The sequence below is a fragment of the Rattus rattus genome, chromosome 9, assembly GCF_011064425.1.
Source record: "Rattus rattus isolate New Zealand chromosome 9, Rrattus_CSIRO_v1, whole genome shotgun sequence".
Lineage (NCBI taxonomy): Eukaryota > Metazoa > Chordata > Mammalia > Rodentia > Muridae > Rattus > Rattus rattus.
The window spans coordinates 93246925-93262747 of NC_046162.1; the positions used below are offsets into that span (position 1 = coordinate 93246925).

General features: G+C 49.1%; 1 protein-coding gene across 5 annotated transcripts in view; it reads right to left on the bottom strand.

Moving 5' to 3' along the window:
- Rap1gap2 (RAP1 GTPase activating protein 2) overlaps nucleotides 1-15823 on the bottom strand; it is a 220105-nt gene that overhangs the window by 121914 nt on the left and 82368 nt on the right. The window lies entirely within an intron of this gene.

Below are 15823 nucleotides of genomic sequence, written 5' to 3' on the forward strand. Positions count from 1 at the left end.
GCAATTCCCTCCTTAGAACTTGCCTAGCTACAGTTGTTGAAAAGTGGCTTCCCTTCCTCTGTAGAGGTCAAGAAGCTAAAACTTTTGCTCAAAGTGATCTACAACCATGGACCCAATATCACAGAGACAGATGACCCGGGAGGATAAAAGCAATCCAAGAGAGACACCAAGTCAAGAGACAGAGAGGGACAATGCAGATGGCCCTGGAGCCAGCTGCTCCTGACCGAGGTCCTCCCACACGTGGGAATGCCTGCCAACGACCTGCTCTGTGCAGCTAACTAGGCTTTCTGGCTCTCAAGGGGCCTGATTAGTGTGCAGTGTGCAGAAAGGAGAATCCCAATTTGGATATAATTGGAGAAATGGGTAAAGATGCAGATGTGACTCTGTGGGGGCTGGATGAGCAGACAAGAAAAGAAAACAGAGGTCGTCCCCAGGTTCTGTCTCCAAGCGAGGGTTACGTATGTTTTTTTTTCAATTTTAGTCTCTGTAACCTTTCTGCTTTTTCTAAATTTTCTGCAAGGAACACGGATTCTAAAATATATTACAATTAGAAATAATAATAATTACCTCAGTTTGGCAGGGAGCACCCAAGAATGAATGGAGAGGAAGGCTCCCAGCCATGCAGTGATCAAATCATGCCCAAAGCCCAGACTGTAGGCTGCCCCTCACAGGATGGCCTGGAAGGTCCCATCTACTGTGTCACTGAATCCAAGCCTTCACTAGAACGGCCCAGACTCTTCCCTCCACACTGCTCTCAGGCCCCATGCTGAGCCTCTGGAAACAGCAGAGACCCACCCAACGCTGTCTGTGAACTGTGCAGAGGGGAACGCCTGGAGGAAAGGGTGGCCCACGCAAAGGCGCCCAAGGCTTCCTTGACTGCTTCAGGGACTCCCCTTACCCATCAGGCACGTGAGGGGTAGGGCCACTAGGGACCTTTAACTTCACCATATGGAGGGTTTAAAAAGAGAAGACTTTGGCTTGCTTGAGGTCCTCAAGGCTCATGGGCTCTAAACATGTCTCAGTGCTTAGAGGCTGGGCTAAGACTACCGTGCCCAGCACATCTTCAACCAGACTCAGACATCCTCTCATTTCGCCTTCCACATGGAGGGTCTCAACAGGGTCTCTTTGGAATCTTCAAACACTTGGGATAAAACCCATTGCTAGCATCCGTTCCTAGAACTTTCCACCACCCCAACTAAAAACTCTATATCCACAAAACAGATAATAATCCACGAAACCAAGATCCCCTACTCTAGGCCCCGGAAATCTATATCCCACTTTCTACTCTAAGTTTGCACAGGCCAAGCATCTCGAGAGTATGCTACAGACTAAACAGCTATGAACTCCCAAATCCATATGCTGAGCTCCTCCCACCTCCCCCCATAAAGCGATGGTCTTGGGAGGTGATCGGATTGGTAGGGCATGACTGTATGAATGGGGTTTACTCCCTTATAAAGGAGTTCCCACTAAACTACCCTGTATCTTCCTCTGTGAGGACATAGTAAAAAGATGGCTGTCAGGACTGGAAAGACAACTCAATGGTTAAGGGCACTTGCTGCTCCTGAATTTGATCCCCAGTGCCCACACGACTCAGGGCTATCTGTAACTCCAGTTCCAGGAGCTCTGACACCCTCTTCTGGCTTCCACAGCCACTAGACATGCATACGGTACAGGCAAACAAGCAGGCAAAACACGGATATACATAAAATCTCTTTTGAAAAGGAGGAGGAGGAGGTGGTGGAGACACCTAGGTACAGGAAGAGGCCTTCATCAGGTACCACATCGGTCAGGGCCTTGACTGTGTAATTCTCAGCCCCTAGATGGTAAGAAATAAATGTCTGTGGCTTAAACCATCAGGTTTCTGAAACCTTGTTACAGCAGCTAGAACAAAGTAAGGCAGAATGGAACCCCCAGGGACCTGTCTCTTTGTGTTTGGCTCATTTCACCTACCATAATGTCTTGATTTCCTCCATGTTGTGAGACGATTCCATGCCATTTGCAGCTGAAGAGTACTCCATTATATGAGTCTACCACATTCTGCTCATCCATCCATTGCTGGAGGACACTTGCGTTACCTCCACACCAGACTGTTCTAAATAATAACTGTTCAAGTCTGTGTTTTTAAGTCTTACATCCTAAGAGTAGACTTGCTGAATAAAACTTCTGATGGCTGCAATAATTCCACTCAAGAACAAGCAGAAAGGGTCCCTTCCTCTTATCCCCATCTCTCAGCAAGGAAAACTGAGGGCTGCGGATCAAGCACTGTAGACATTCTGGATTATTACATATCTGTGGCCTCCCTGGGTTTTTCTGTGAGGTTTCACGCTGCCCCTCTGCCCTTCTGCAGTTTTGTTTCTAGCTCTCAGACTCTGAAACTACTTCAAGGCCTGGTCATCCAACAGGGAAGTGGATGGCACAGAAGCAGCTCCTCTCTTAGCCAGGGCCCTGTGAACAAAAGCACTGTCAGCCAGGGGCTGCAAACAGACTAAACTCGAGAAATGCAGGCTTTCCTGGGTGGTGAACAACCGGGCCCCATGATACATTAACAAGAGGATAGGAAGCACTGCCCAGTCCTAGACCTGAGGGGTTAGCCTTGCACTGCAATGTCTGACAGCCTCACTGTTCAAGACAGGCTCAAGAAAAGGGGTTCCAAACTGCAGGACACCAGAGACCCCAAGACCTGCCAGAAAAAGCCTTGCCCAGCGCAGCCATGGCACTCTGAATCTGGGAAAGATCAGCAGCTAAGCTTCCAGCCAGAAATGCGAGGCTGAACCAAGATCAAGACCATCTAACCCACCCAGCCAGGAGACAACCATGAGACAGCCACTGCTGGGGCTCCTACCTGCCCACTGCCAACAGCACAACTTCCTCAGGCCGCCCTTCCTTTGTTCTCAGCCAAGCTACTCCTCTCCTGGAACCAGGAATGGCCACAAAACCTTGACTCCTGAAAGGCATCCTATCCCTCTAGCCAAAGATCAAAGGTGGGGATTTTTTTTTTTTGTATGTGAGCGCTTCACCTGAACGTATGTATGTGCACTGCATGTATGTCCAGTGCCCAAGGAGGCCAGAAAGGGTGTTGGGTCCTCTGGAACTGGAGTTACAGACAGTTGTGAGGTGCCGTATGGATGCTGGGAACCAAACGCAGAGGCTTGGCAACAGTAGCAAGAACTCTTAACCCCTAAGTCATCTCTCCAGCCCCAATATTGCTCATTACTTCAGATAAATTACCAATCAGAATTGGTTATGGTGGCTCATACCTATACTCCTAGGGAGTCTAAAGCAAGGTCAAGTACGAGGTCAGACTAAGCTGGAGAGTGTGACCCTATCCCAAAAGTCCAAACAAATAAAACCAATCAGAAGCAGAGTTATTTGGGGTGAGCCCTTGCCATTCCTCTAAGGCACAGACTGTCTGTGCTCTGCTTAGTGGGACTGCAGCGCAACACACAGTGCAGTTCTGGGTGCCACACTGCTGATTCTGCGCTGGGATGCTACACTGGCTGGGAATGTGGAGCAGGTAAGTCTTCCACTGCCTAACCTGGCCTTCTTTCCCCGACATTCAAAACCAGCCTCAGCGCGCCCTCAGTCCACCCCGACAACCTCGTTTCCACCAATGCCCAGATGAAATCCACACCACCGTCAGCCCAGCTGAAGTGACCCTGCGCCTTTCCCACCTCCATTCCTTTGTTGGTGATCTCTAGCTAGAAAGCAGTTCTCCACCTCCGCTCTCCTGGTGAAGATCCTGTCCAGCCATGAGCCATCTAGCCAACCACTGCATGATGTCTCTCATGGGTGTTAGACCTGACTTCTGACCTCCCAAATACCACTTCGGAGCCCACACTTTCTGTCGTGGGTTCCCCCTGACATAACAGGTTTCTCTGGCTTGAGTCGGGAGGAAGGTCTTGTCCCCTCGACCCTATCTCATGGGCCCTAGAACACACCTGCACTCCATAGATGCCAACCGAGGAGAACGCAGGAGTTGGGAGTTTAGATCATACCCACTTCCACAAGAGCTGCAACGGCATTTGTATTTAAGAGTGGAAACAGGACTGGGTACGGTGAGGGCTAAAGGCACTTTCCAGAAATGAGGTGTGGCTCAGAGGGATAGTGATGTGGGCCCAGGTGCCTCTGTTCCTATGGCTTCCCACAGCCTGTGTCCAGCCTCCACACGGCCATGCCCTTGGGAGACCTTCTCAGATACCAGGGTTTGTCTTTGTTGACATTACACTCAGAGCCTTTCCCAGAACACACTCAGGTCTACTTTCCAGATAGCGCGTTTCTGTTACCTTCATAGTTTCTGCTTCTGCATCTTGGGTTAACTATCTTATTAAAATATATGTCCTATTAAATTACAGAGCATGTGGGTAACCGTGGCTGCAGCCAGGCCCTGCAATTCCTGTCTAATTAGCAAGGACAGCTGCCAGGCAGCCAGGATGCCCTTCGGCTTTTCTGAAGCCTAAGACGACACACCCTTCCCCAACTTGATGCTCCTTCATCCCTCAGCGTAGACCAAGAATTCAGAAGAAGCCTGGCTGCTCCAGACACCTGTCCTGGCCCCTCCATATATGTGTGTGCATGAATGTGTGTGTGTGTGTGTGTGTGTGTGTGCATGTGCATGTGTGCATGAGTGTGTGTCTGTGTGGGTGCGTGTATGTATGAGTGTGTGTATGCATGAGTGTGTGTGTACCAGTATGTGTGTGCATGAGTATGTGTGTGTATGAGTGTGTGTATGCATGAGTGTGTGTGTACCAGTATGTGTGTGCATGAATGTGTGTGTGTGCATCTGCATGTGTGCATGAGTGTGTGTCTGTGTGTGTGCGTGTGTGTATGAGTGTGTGTATGCATGAGTGTGTGTGTACCAGTGTGTGCATGCGTGCGTGCGTGCGTGCGTGCGTGCGTGCGTGTGTGTGTGTGTGTGTGTGTGTCTGTGCACGCTCACGCACATGCGCATGTGGTGTGCTCAGCTGCCACAAGTTTTATGTTTGGAGTTTTGTTCCAAGCCTTCTCTGCAATCCCCTTCCTGAGTACCGAAAAGCAAGCACAGCAAGCTAAGCACTTTGACCAGGGTCACCGCATTCTGAGTAGGAAGGGGAAAGACATGGAATTAGGCATCAGACTGTCCCAGAGCTGCTACACAAGCTGGGTGACAGGAGACACTACGAAAAACAGACTGACTGGAAATAATTGACATTACAGGAAATAAAATTAAGTGAGGTCCAGGCACCATCCCAGAGTGAGGCCAGAGTGGATTCCATCTGGACTCCCAGACTAGCGCATGCCCAGAGTGGGGCTCCATCCACACTCTGGCCCCACCCCCTCTCTATATTTTCTTATGCTTATGTAATACATAATTTCTGTCACCTTCTGTGAGGGTCATTCCAGAGGTGAGGAGAGAGGAACTTCTAAGGCAGGTCCACAGCACCATTTCAGCCAGCTCCTACAGGGAGCCCAGCTCAGCTGCAGGTCTCCTTGGACTGATCACAAAGTACCTAACCCAGGCCAGCAGAACCAAGGGAGAGGCAAGGCTGGGCTTACAGAGTTACCCTGAGAGCTCCTCACACTAGGCCTCATGTCTCTCACATCCTGTGCATCAAGGCTGAAGCAGATATCGCTGTGTGTAAGTGTAGACACGTAGAGGGGGTCAGTGAACAAGCTGCCCCCATTTTAGGGAAGGCCCCAGTAACTTTGCCAGAGCTACTGGTTTCTCCAGGGAAGGCTAAAAGAACAAGTTATAGCATGGAATCTACAATCATAAAATATAAACTTAAGGGGAAAAAATAAAGACAGAAAAAGCTCCATGACTTCAAGGCTAGCCTGGTCTACATAGCAAGTTCCAAGTTAGCCAGAGCTACACAATGAGATCCTGTCTCAAGAAAATAAGTGACAGAAAAATGGCCCAGTTTTCAAAAGCACAGGCTGCTCTTCTAGAGGACCCGGGTTTAATTTCCAGCACCCACGTGGCAGCTAACAATCATCTGTAACTTCAACTCTGGGGAATCCAATGCCCTCTTCTTGCCTCTGTGGCAGCAGGTATGTATGTGGTGCCCAGGCACACATGCAGGCAAAACACTCATACATATAAAATAAAGATAAATAGACCTCAAAAAGAATAGGAGACCTGATATGTGAACTTAGCATGGACTCTAGCAGATGGCTGCAGCACCAGACAGGATTCTGATTCTCCGACATCCATTCCATAGCCCCAGCACCCACCACAGGGTGTACTGAAGAGGTTCCCTAAGGATCTGAGGACCCTGCAGCATCCACTTTCTGACCTTTGCTCAGGGTGCAAGTTCCTAGGTGGCAGGGATGGCACGGCTGTCACAGTGAAAGACAGGGGACCCCTGCTGCCACTCCCATTCTACTCTGCGATTCCATGTTGATGAACCAGCTGGCCCTCCTGAAGCTGGATAGGGTGCTTTACCACCGAGAGGACTCGCCCGTGACTTCAGGAGCCGTCATCATGTCCTGCCTGAGTCTACCTTACAGCACTCTCTGTGGTAGTAACAAGCTTTCTAGTAAAGAAACGGACCAAGGCAAAGGCAGAAAAAGAGACAAGGGAGGGAGACTTTCACCAAAAGACCTGACCCTTCTTCCTACAGAGAAGTAGGCGAGCCCCAAGGTGCCACAGAACCAGCTCTCTCAGGGCACTCATGAGGCCAGTGTGTCTCCAGAGAGGTGCCCAGCTCCTGGAGGGCTCCAGGCAGGACTTGGCTAAAGCACCAGCCTTCACGAAACAGTGTGGTCACAGCTGATAAGCTTAAAAGCAAGTGACATGTTTTTAAAGCACCCTTGCTCCAAGGGCAGTGAATAATCACAGCATTGGCTCCAGTTCTCACTGACTATGTCTGGAAGAAGAGAAGGGCAAACCAAGTTCACTCAGCCCTAGAAACCGGTCTTTGTTCCCTAACACCATTCTAGGGCTCCCACTCACACACCCCAATGTTGAGCTGAGCACAGAGGTGCACAACTGTAATTCTAGTCCTTAGAGGGCCAAAGAGAGAAGGATCATGAGTTCAGGCTAGCCTGGGGCTATACAGCAAGTTCCAAGTAAGCCTGAGTTATAGAAAAAGACCATGCTTTTAGAGAGGAAAAAACTATGTGTCTGTTTTATGTGGGGGGGTACACAGGTCAGTGTGTATGCAGAGCTCTTGGCACTTTCCCCTAAAGATGTGCACCCTTATCACGTACACGACGCTTCCATATATTAGTAACAGAAGCCCAGAATGCATAGAGAGCTTATATCCAGCCAGGCACTGCAAAGGGGCTTATCTTAGGTTCTGAACCCCTGCTAAGGCTTGAATCTTCAAATGCCCCAGGCGGCTAGGAAGTTGGCTCAGCACCCACAAGGTGACTTACAGTTCCAGGAGACCTGACACCCTCTCCTAACCTCCACAGGCACCAGGCACACATGTTGCCCACATATATACATGTCGGCGAAACACACGCATACATAAAGTAAAAGTAAATTAATCTCTTTAAAAGTCCCCGGTGTTCAGTGAGAATGGCTAAGATCAAAACTCAGGTGACAGCAAATGCTGGCGAGGATGTGGAGAAAGGGAACACTCCTCCATTGTTGGTGGGGTTGCAGACTGCTACAACCATTCTGGAAATCAGTCTGGAGGTTCCTCAGAAAATTGGACATTGAACTGCCTGAGGATCCAGCTATACCTCTCCTGGGCATATACCCAAAAGATGCCCCAACATATAAAAAAAAAAGACACGTGCTCCACTATGTTCATCGCAGCCTTATTTATAATAGCCAGAAGCTGGAAAGAACCCAGATGCCCTTCAATAGAGGAATGGATACAGAAAATGTGGTACATCTACACAATGGAATATTACTCAGCTATCAAAAAACAATGACTTTATGAAATTAAGAGGCAAATGGTTGGAACTGGAAAATATCATCCTGAGTGAGCTAACCCAATCACAGAAAGACATACATGGTATGTACTCATTGATAAGTGGCTATTAGCCCAAATGCTTGAATTACCCTAGATGCCTAGAACAAATGAAACTCAAGACGGATGATCAAATGTGAATGCATATCGCTCCTGAGAGACACAGCCAGAATACAGCAAATACAGAGGCGTATGCCAACAGGAAACCACTGAACTGAGAACAGGACCCCCGTTGAAGGAATCAGAGAAAGAACTGGAAGAGCTTGAAGGAGCTCGAGACCCCATATGTACAGCAATGCCAACCAAACAGAGCTTCAGGGACTAAGCCACTACCCAAAGACTATACATGGACTGACCCTGGACTCTGACCTCATAGGTAGCAATGAATATCCTAGTAAGAGCACCAGTGGAAGGGGAAGCCCTGGGTCCTGCTAAGACTGAACCCCCAGTGAACTAGACTGTTGGGGAGAGGGAAGCAAGGGGGGGAGGGTTGGGAGGGAACACCCATAAGGAAGGGAGGGGAGGGGATGTTTGCCGGAAACCGGAAAGGAATAACACTCGAAATGTATATAAGAAATACTCAAGTTAATAATAAAAAAAAAAAAAAAAAGTCCCTGGTGTTATTAAGGCTTGTGTGTTCAGTAAGGGTTTGATTGACAACTGATGGGCTCCTGAGGGGTTGCTGGAACAAGAGAACTCTGACGTCATGCATGGGTCCCTCTGCTGACCCATTGGTAGCTGAATAGACCTAGGGGGTGGGGTATAGTTAGAAGACAGTAGGCAACTGAAGGCATGCCTTTGGAAGGGGTACCTTGTCCTGAATCCTTCCTCTTCATCTGACTGCTTCCCTCTACGGTGATGTGGCCAACTCCACTCTTCGCCACCCCCCTCACACCCTACCCTCTCTGCCAGGATGCTCCGCCCCTTCATAGGTCAACAACAGAGGTGGCTGGTGTAGTTGAGTCAAGAGCACAGCCACACAGAACGTGGGAATGGGACCCTTATAGTCCCAGGACTGGGGAGGCTGAAGACACATGATTTCCAGGTTATTACAGGAAGACCCTATTCTCAAAGCAAATGACAACAAAAGATATTACACAGCCTCTCAAACAGGTTAAAACTCCTGAAGCTCCACTTCTAACTGTGCTTATCACCGTTCTCGGCCTCTGAGTCTCAGCTCCTCAAGAACAGAGGAAATATCAAATAACTAGCAGAGCTTAGGGGTTGAGTTATAGCCTGACTGCCATCCATCAGGGGCCCTGGGTTTAGTCCCCATCAGTCCCACTGCAAACTAAAATAGAAAAGAAGAAAACTTAGCAGAATTCTAAAGGTGTACACGTAAGCCCTTAGCTCAGGGACTCGCAAATAGAAAGCTACAAAATGTATTGGTTTGGGGCTAGTGAAGATGGCTCAGTGGATAAAGCCCTCGCCCCGTGAGCATGAGGACCAGAGCTCGGATCCACAGAACCCATGTCAAACCTGGGCAGCCACGGCATCTTAATCCCAGCACTTGGGAAGCAAGGACTTGGGACTTCCCAGCCAAGCTGGTGAGTTAGCCGAGCAGCAATTGGTGAGCCACTTGGCTCAGGAAGAGACCTGTCTCTATAAAGGAGAAAGCAATGAGGACAGCAAGCATCATCGAATTCAGGTCCACACATACACAGGTGTGCACGAGCACACACATATACACGCCCGTGTACACATCATACACCTGTACACACAAAAATAAATAATTTGTAAAGATGAAAACGTGGGCCAGAGAAGTGGTTCATCAGATAAAGGGGTGCACCACCAAGAGCGATAACCTACCTTGTAGACTAAGACGTTCCGTGGTAGAAGGATCGAACCAGCTCCCACAGAGCTGACCTCTGACCTCTACGTGAACACCATGACATGTACGTGAAGAGCGCGCGCGAGCACACACACACACACACACACACACACACACACACACACACACACACACACAGACAGACATACACGTAGAAGTAAATAATAGAATCATGACCTATTGGTGGTTATAAGCACCATCTGCCCTCAGCAGTCCTGGGACACTGGTGTTTTGTGGTCCATTTTAGCCTGTACGAAACTCCCCAAATCTCAGACATTTTCACACCACCTTCCCAATTTTCCCCAGATCCCAATACCACCTGACAATGACTTTCCTAACACTTTTCTTTAAATTGACTTGCAATTTTTGACTTAAACAAATTTGCTTTTTTAAAATGTTATGTAACTTCCACGCATGGAAAACCAGAGTAGCTTGCCAGAATTCATTTTTCAAAACAGCTATTAAAATAAAGAAGCGCTTGTCCACCTGAAAACATCCTGCCTGCCTCAGTTGCTTTTTATGGACTTGGGTAGGCAAGAGCCTCGGTTGGCAGGGGGTGTGGGGCTGTGGTGGGAGAGAGGCCTCGACTGGAAATGAATTCGACTCTTCCTGGGCCCTTGGGCAGCTCTCGTGTGCACAGAAGTGACTTTCGCTGGTTGAACCGAGCAGGTCTGGCAAAAGCCCCCTATTTGGCAACACCATGGTGGGGAGCCATCTGTGCGCCATGCAGACTCCAAAGAGGTAAAACTGTGTTTAGAGGGAAAGATGCATTAGCTAATAGCAGTTGTTCACTAATTCAGACGCCCACTGGCCCCTCTGCCATCATGAAGAGAATCCGCCTTTGCCTCTCCTGCAGTGGCTCGGGGATCGGAGCTCTCAGAATCCAGGCCTAAGGACAGGCCAAGTGCCCTGCCCAGCCTAGGGGCAGTTCAGGGCTGAGCCCAGTTCCTCGGGCCCATGGGTCCCAACATCATGCACAGGCAGGAAAGGGGTCTGAAGAATTATGAGAAGATGAGCGAGCCATTCGTTGCCTTTCTCCCTGAGATCTCACGGGATGACCTGAGATGAGAAAAGGGCACCTGGTTGAAACCCTGGTCTCAGAAAGGAGCTGCACCATCACCAGGCTGTTGGAGACCCAGGCTATGAGTGCATTTTACTTGGGGAAGCCGCTCCCTCGTAAGCAATCCCTCCACTCATTCAACAAGTATCCCGCTGAACATCTCCTGTTCTAGACGACGAAGATGCAGACGTGACATAGGCAAAGCCACCGGTCTCCATTCGCATCCTAGAGAAAGTAACTGCCAAGACAACTTTTATTGCATGAATTGGGCGTCAGTTCACATAAACACAAGAAAGTAAGTAAATCATAGCAAAGCAAGGGCAACTGAAATGAAGACTTAGACTACCTGGCCACGGGAGCTTTGGGGAGAGATGGTGTAGGAGTCCAGTGGAGAAAGTAACAGGCAATTAAGTCACAGACAGCAGGAGCGAATGGCCTGGGTCAAGAACATGCTGGTATATTCCAGGGACAGAAGGAAGGACTGCAGCAGAGAAGGAATCGTGAGGCATGGTGGGAGGAGGAAAGGCTGCTGTTGGTTTTCCTCTGAGATAGAATGAAGAACCAAAGGAACACGGGGCTTTTCTCTAGGGTTAAAAGGCTTGATTTATGTACCTCTTTCAAACTCCCAGATAAGAGCTAGAAGCAAGGACACAAAATGGGACAGTAAACTAATTGCTCCCAAGCCTGTGGTGGTGGTGCATACACCTACTCTCAATACTCAAGAGCCTGGGGCAGGGGGATTGAGGGTTCAAACCACCCTGGGCTACAGAGTGAGACTCTGTCTCAAAACTCAGTAGTAGTCGAGAGAAAACAAATCAATCCGCTTATGCCCTGGGTTCTGTCCATTAGGCTCCAAGGGTCTGACTCTCAAATGCTCAGAGAAATTCATCAGGGGAAGTTGGTTAAAAGGAGACTTTTGTTCTTTGAAACAAGGACAGCTAACCAAGCCGGTGACATCCAAACATCAGGTGTGAAGAAGCAGGAAACTGGCCCTTCAGAAACGGAAGGCCCCAGCCAACTCTCAGGACCAGAACAAGCTTCCATGTCCTCAGGGCTGGGAAGTAGACGGGTTCCTGCCTGTGCGTCCTCCAGCTCTGGGACACTGGGCTGGGAGACCCAGGCTCCTGGACACCTCATAGGCTCAGACTTTACATCAGCTACTCACAGGGCTATCTCCAAATCAAGTCTCCTCCCGGACACCAGGTCCAGAGCTCAGGAAGCCAGAGCTGCTAGCTCACCAAAATAGATAGCGGGTACCTCCAGCAGTTCAGTCAGGCAAGCACCTCAGGGTTCACCAAACTGAACCCTGACAAAGCCTGTAATCTAGACCTATATGATAACTCACAGATAAGATGTCAGGTGGGAGAGCTTGGTAAGCAACACCAGGATCACTGAGCACAAAGCCCCCACTGTGGGAAATTTCACAAACTAACAATCCAAGCTGAGGTTTGGTTCTACAGTAAAGCACCTGCTTACTGTGGGAAGCCCCTGGGGTGAGGGAGACAACGGAAGCAGAGAAGGTTCATTCCTTCAATAGGTAAGTTGTAATAAAAATAAAAAGATTTTGAAAAAATTGTAGATTGAGTAGTACACCCATCTCACTTGACCGTCTGAATCCTGACTCAGAAGACCTTTTATGATGATGGAGAAATTAGAATATTGTCTAGATAGATTATATATTACACGGTTGGGCTGGGAAGACGGCTCAGTGATTCACAGCACATGCAGAGGGTGTGAGTTCGATTCCCAGCCTGGGGTCTGTGTGCCCCCCACACTCATGCTAAGCAAGTGTTCCATCACTGAACTGCATCTTCCGCCCTCCGTTCACTTGGCTGTGAAACAGGGTCCGCCTAAATGTCCAGGCTGGTCTTGAACTCACTCTGTAGCCCGGGAAGGTTTTGAACTTTTGATTCTTCTACCTCAGCTTCCTGAGTAGCTGGGGTTGCAGGCCTGTGTGACAAGGCCTAGTTTCCCACAACCTTCCTATAACCCTACAAAAAGGTGCTCTGGGCCTCACCCCCGTCTACCTGGTGTAAAAGAAGGCAGGCTCTTCTCCATCAACTCATGTTAAAGGAATTCCTTTTTTTTTTTTTTTTTTTTTCGGAGCTGGGGACCGAACCCAGGGCCTTGCGCTCGCTAGGCAAGCGCTCTACCACTGAGCTAAATCCCCAACCCCAGGAATTCCTTACACTGTGATTTCAAGCTTTAGTGTCAGAGAAGATGTCAGACCCAAGCTCCCCTCAAACACAGCATTGATTTGGTCAGCTCCCCTGTGACTGAAGCCTTGCAGATAGTCAAAAGGAGACAGAACCTCCAGGCTGTTCCAAATCCTGGGAGAGCTCTGTTAAGACTGATGAACCAGACTGGGGAGATAGCTCAGACGACAAATGACACTGCTAGCAAGATTGAGGGCCAGAGTTCAATCCCCAAAGACCACATGGTGGAAGGAGAGGACTGACCCCAGCAAGTTGTCCTCTGAGCTCTCTATCTTCTCCATGGCACATGCGTGTGTACCCAAGTAAGTATATTAATTTTTAAGACTGGGGGTTGGGATTTAGCTCAGTGGTAGAGCACTTGCCTAGCAAAGCAAGGCCCTGGGTTCGGTCCCCAGCTCGAAAAAAAAAAAAAAAAAAAAAAAAAAAAAGACTGATGAACCCATGCACATTTCTAAAACGGGTAAACTGAGGTTGGAGCTTTGAGCACCTCTCTTAGGACCTATCAAGAGACCCCAGAAGACTCTCCTGGCTCCCCATCTATAAGACACCTATCCCAAGATCATGGCACATCCATCAACACTTTAGTCTATAATATCTCCAAGCAGCATAGAAAAGAGATGACAAGGACCAGTAGAACATCAGTTCCAGGTGCACGTGACCATTTCAACCCTGAAGGCAAACAGCCCAGAGTCTTCTCTGCATATGCCTGTCAATTAGGCGCTGGGAAGATCGATGGATGGATCAAGCCTTCCGGAAGGATGGGGAGGGGCCTGCATCGGGGCTGACCCCATGATGAGAGGAAATGGAAGGAAGAACTCTGCGAATTTAACACCCAGCATGGAGTTTGAGGACGGCTTAGCAAGAGCCAGCTGCTGCCACCTGCCCCTAGACTCGCCTTGGCCAGTGGGCACCCACAGAGCGAGGGTCAATAGTGTGCACCACACTGGTTCCAGACACTGAAAGACACAAAAACTCCAGAAAAAAAGCAAGGGAGAAACAAAAGCCACCTCACAGTACGATAAAGCCAATCCTCTCTGTGGAGAGGGTAAGTGCCTGGCTAGAGGCATCGGCTATAACAACAGAAGCACCCGATGAAACTAAGTCAAAAGCTTAGAGCATCCAGAAAGGACAGAGCACCACGAGGCATCCTTGCCCCAGCAGACCTCTCCCCTCCCCACCCCCCAGCCAACCGGCTGCTACCTCACTGCTGCCCCTAACCTATGCCCACCTCTCTGCCTCCTTTGCCTGCACACGATATGCCTTGACCACTACTGGTAAGGTTGTTACCATCTTTCCTGTCAGACATCTTTCCTTAGTCATCGAGGGCACAGGGCCAGTGAGAGATGGGAGCCATTCAAACCACACCCCCTTCATCCTCACGAGCACTTGAGACTTTTCGACAACATCTTTACCACATTATAGCGCTTGAGACTAAGCAAGGCCTTGGTGTGCATTCGGAATGTGAAGCCCAAGGAATTGAAACCTATACCATTACCTCATAGTCAATAGGTGAGCCTGGGGTTTCTACCCCACCCTTCTGTCTTTGGTCAGGAGCTGATTGGATGCATCTGCCTTCCACCTCCTGTCCCCGTGCTCAGGATGGAGCCTATCCACAGCTCTACTCACATGAGGAAAGTGCTCTACTATGGAGCCACATTCCCAACCCTCCCTCGGTTTTTTTTTTGAAACAAAGGTTTACTAAAGTTGTCCAGAGTTGCCCTGAATTCACTCTGAAGCTCAGATAGGCCTTAAACCTGTAATCCTCCAGCCTCAGCCTCCTCCTGGGTAAGATGGGATCGCAGGCCCAGATAAATTTGCATTTTGATGGAGCACACTTTCCTTTTCTTTCCCCAAAAACGGGACCTGAGATTAGCCACTCACCATCCTTCTAATGCCAGGGCCTTGGCCCATGGGTGCCTCCTCTACAGAATGTATGTGAAGAGGCAAATGTGGAGCACGGGCAAAAGGGTCTCAAACCAAGAGCACCGGACCCTGGCTCTCCTGGCTCTCCTGGCTCTCCTGGCTCTCCTGGCTCTCCTGGCAGCCTTTCTACTGGACACCCGTGTTCTCAACATCAGACACCCTCCGTCCACCCGAAAGCTCTCTGCCACACTCAGTGCCACTTACTTGTGTTTTCTAAGATTCTATTTTATTTTTACACATGTGACTGAAGGTGCCCTGAGAGGTCAGACGGTTTCAGATCTCCTGGGCCTGGACTTACAGGCACCTGTGAGACAGCCTCCACTCCTCACCCTCCCCACTCGTGGGTGCTGGGAACTGAACTAGGGTTCTCAGGAAGAACAGGAAGCGCTTTTAACCACTGAGCCATCTCTCCAGCCTCAACACAGATTTTTATTACAACTATTTCAATTGAGCAGATGCATTCTGGGGACTGCCTACCGTTAAGTAATGCCTTGCATTACTGCCACAAAGGGAAAAATGAGCTCCGCTAATGGTAACTAGGAAGGAGTCCTCCAAACAAAATGATCTCCTCTCTGGACAGAGCCTCTCTCCCACTTAAAGAGCCTGAGCCAACCCAGCCAGCCCTGGGTTACAAAAGGAGCATAAGCAAGAGTTTTAAAGGTGTCGAGGCCAGACTGCCACCCTGCAGAAGCTTTTCCTTTGAAGGAATCATGAGGATGGGTAGAGAACTGGAAAGAACTTTCTTACCAAGTAAGTGACTCAATGTTATTTCATACTCAACCATCTTAATCATTTCCCTGGCGTCTCATCCTATGCTGTGGGAAACATCTCATTAATCCACAGTTTGGGGAAATGGGAACAAGAAGGACCAGACATGACCTAGACCATATTC